This window comes from Panthera tigris, chromosome B1, assembly GCF_018350195.1.
Source record: "Panthera tigris isolate Pti1 chromosome B1, P.tigris_Pti1_mat1.1, whole genome shotgun sequence".
Classification (NCBI taxonomy): domain Eukaryota; kingdom Metazoa; phylum Chordata; class Mammalia; order Carnivora; family Felidae; genus Panthera; species Panthera tigris.
In genome coordinates, this window is record NC_056663.1 from 12,691,302 (window position 1) to 12,695,211 (window position 3,910).

Genomic DNA, 3,910 nt, shown 5'->3' on the forward strand with positions numbered 1-3,910 from the left:
GAACCAGAGTATCAATGAAATAAAGGTGTTTAGATGTGATGATATAACCAAAAAGAGAAGTTTCTTTATTTAAAAAAAAAAAGCAACAAAATGAAACCAATATTTAAGACATCCTAGTTTGACAGTGGTGACGGATTTTATTCACTCAACAAATATTTGAGTACAAATTGCATGCCAAACAGCCTGCTATAAACACTGACAATTCAGATCTGAACAAGTAGACCCCATATTCCTCCATCACGAAGTCCCAGAATGTAACAGTGTGGAATGTAATAAACACAATATTTTGGGGGTGGCGCCTACCTAGTCTGGGAGATAGGGTCAGAGCATACTTCTAGGAGATACAGTTACTTTGCTTTGAAACTGGAAAGTTGGAATTTGCCAAGGAAGGTAGGTGAGATGGGCAGGAGGGTTGGTGGGAAGTGTTTCAGGTAGAAGAGCAAACATCTGCTAATGTCCCAAAGAGAAAGGGAGGTGTGCTGGGAATAGGCTAGGATGTTGGTGCAATTATCCAAGCACGGGCTAATAATAGTCCAGATCAAGTTGGTAGCAATAATAAGGGAAGGTAGATTTCAAACATGAGAGGTATTTGTTTTATAATAAGAAGTTACAAATGCATATTCAGAGGGCTCCAATATTAAAATTTTGCAGCTAAAAATTAAATCTTTCTGAGCCTGGGTGGTTCAGTTGGTTAAGCATCCAACTTCAGCTCGGTTTATGATCCCACGCGTGGGTTCAGGGCCCCACATCAGGCTCTGTGCTGACAGCTGAGAGTCTGGAGCCTGGTTGGGATTCTGTGTCTCCCTCTCTCTCTGCCCCTCCCCCACTCACACTCATTCTCTCTCAAAAATAAACATATTTTTTTCTATTTAAAACATCCTCTATGATTTTGTTACACAAATATGTCAGGGAAATACATGCAAAATGCCTTGCCTTCTGCCTTTATTTTCATACACACATTAGGATGAATTGGGGACTATAAAATATTTACTTGCCATCTTGAAGATAAATGAAAAATTTTACACTTTAATAAATTATATTTCTTTGGGATGTTATGTAGCAGAGTTGGAAAGTTCATTTTAGTTTTTCTGTATGTTTTATCTCTTAGGTAATTACTGAAACCAATTATTTCACTTTTGTTATGCTTGGCTTCTCTTTCTGAGGACAAACATTTCCTGTTTCCGTATGGCAGATATAGTGGAGGTAAATGGACCCTTTAGAATCCTAGGCTGAATATTCTGAGTAACACCTCCCAGATTTTATAGCTGCCTTTTTTATCTGTGTGTCAGTTGACTGCTGCCTAAATCTGGAAAAAAGTTTAGCTTGTGATTTTTTTTTTTTAAAGTTCGCTTATGGACTTTTATTGCAGTGAATTCAAAAACAAAGAAGTTAATTTTAAAAGCTCATTTTATTGAGTTAACAGTGAATTAAAAAACCAATGAAATTAATTTTAGAGCCATTTAATTTAGTTCAGAAAAGAGTGAGGCTCTTTTATTAACTTAATTATTTTGGAATTCACTGTTTTAAAGTCCAATAAATGTTATGTATTTTATTTCCAATTAACTTCATTGTGCTCTGAGTCATGTTTGCTTTCTCCGTGTGGCTTAATCTCACCTCTCATGTTGCACATCAGCTGACCCATTTACAAATGGGCAGTTGTTAGTATTAGGCCATTAGATATAAGTATATTACATCTTTAAAAACTTAGCATTTTGGTGATTATTATTTTAATTCCTAGAGTTGACTTGTGCTTGTACAGCAGAAGGGTAGCAAGCCAGCAATTCTAATTGTGCCTGTTGTCAACTATGTACGGTTCTTATCTGTGATATCCTACCTGTCCCATTTGCCAATGTATAGGAATTGGTTTAAACAAAATAGCATATCGGGCTGTACAAAGAGGTAATATTTCAACCATGCTTCAGTTTTTTCCCATCATATTTTACAAAATAAAAATCTAAACAAAGGTAAAATTTAAAAAAAATGTATTTTACTTTTACTTTCAATTGCACAGAATCCAACAGGGAGTTTCTATGTTGATTTTGGAGAAATTTTGTAGTAGGTTAAATGAAACTGCTATGTGCCTTAGAATGTGTAGGGCTTCGATTTTACATTTCCCCACCTCTCTTGCTTAATCCGTCATATTAAGTTGAAGAAACAAAATTCTCTATACTATGTCCGGTGAAAAGAGTAATCTGTTAGCTGACATTTATTCAAAGATAAACCCCAAAACCCCTTCTCCTCCTCCTTCTTCCTCCTCTTCTTCCTCTTCCTCTTTTGAGTTGTGTTGTTTGGAGTGAGCAGTCTTCTGAAAAACTTTAGCATCCTGTTATCTGCGATTTTTACTTCCGGGTGAAATGAACGAATACAATTAGAACACTCTTATCTCTCTGGTTGAGGCTGAACGTGGGGTTTTCAGGCAGGAAGACTGTCCAGGGCCGCAGCCATGTAAAACTTCTCCACTAATTGGCTGACATTCAGAGCTTCAGGATCAGCAGCTGTTGAAGCAAATTTGGTCTGAATATAAGGCAGATTTTCCATTTATTTCAATTAATTACCACACACATCAAAATCTCTTCTAAAAAAATTCTCAAGTGAATACCCGTAAGAAAAAAAGAATGCTTAGGTGTGCATAGACTTTATTGACTCTTTCATGCTTTCTATATGTAGTCAACTTATTTTTACTCATGTCGACACTTGCTTGACCTTTTGTAGAATTATGGAAATAACATATATGTACATTGAAAACAATTTCAACCTGATTCCAAGGGGAAATTGCCAATGGTAGAATATATGTATTGTAAAGCATATGGAGTATGCGGGTAATTGTATGTATTTGGTATATATGTTTCTGCATGTGGAAATAATGCTACTATAAAACAATGGAAAATTGTCATTGCTGCATGCTTATAATAGCTATAAAGTATACTACGTGCATTTTGCAATATCTGTGCACTTTACAAAAAATTCTTTATCTGGAAATAGTGCAATTCTGTATGATACAGTACTCTAATTAGAAAAGTGCTTTATTGGACAGAAAAGTAAATAGGCCACCCCAACCTACATATTGTAATTGGTTACTATAGAATGTGTAATGTGTATAACATATGCCTAAAATATATGTGCTTATTAATTTTACTGTAACATTTTTCTTATATATGAGTTGAAGGTAGTCATTTATCGTTTGCCTAACAACTGTTTTGAAAGAATAGGAGAGGGACTTTTTTATACAGTAAAATATTATTTGTGTGTATTTTAGCTTTAAAAAAATTAAGTACATTGTTATAGCAATTAGGTCATTACTTATTGTGGCAATTCTGAAATTGGAATACTTGTCATGTTTTAGACCAGTCCACCCTCGTGGATTAAATATTTACAAACTGGATTTTTATTATGAAGAAACAGAGAAAATGGGGTCCTTGATATATGTAAATAAAACACCCATGCTAATATATGTGTTATCACTTATTTTAGGCAAAGAGAAATAGATACTACACTTGATCTTAGCCAAAAGGCCGAGAAGCGATAGGCAAAGAGAAATAGAACACTCAAACGTTTACTCATGCAATCCAGCAAATCTTTGTTCTTTGTTTGAACTCCAGAAACAGCAAAGTTACCAGAGCAAGAGAACAAATTAGAAAATTGATAATTAACTCCCCCAAACTATCCCTCCATAAAACTTTTGACTACAAGCCCAGTAATACATACATATTTTTTTTTAATTTTAATATATTATGAAGCATTTTAGACATACCAAAAAAAAAGTGCAGTGATACACATATATCTACCACTCCACTTAAAAAAAAGATTCAGTTCTCTTATGAGCCCTTCAAGTCACTTCTTCTACCCATTACTGGACTGAATTAGGTTATTATAACAGTACGTGTCTTAAATGACTAAATTCAGTTTTCCT

At 34.6% G+C, this 3,910-nt stretch overlaps 1 pseudogene; it reads right to left on the reverse strand.

Annotated features, from left to right (window-relative positions):
* Positions 1-3,407: 3,407 nt before the first annotated feature.
* Positions 3,408-3,524, reverse strand: LOC122238295 (annotated as a pseudogene).
* Between the last annotated feature and the right edge of the window lie 386 nt (positions 3,525-3,910).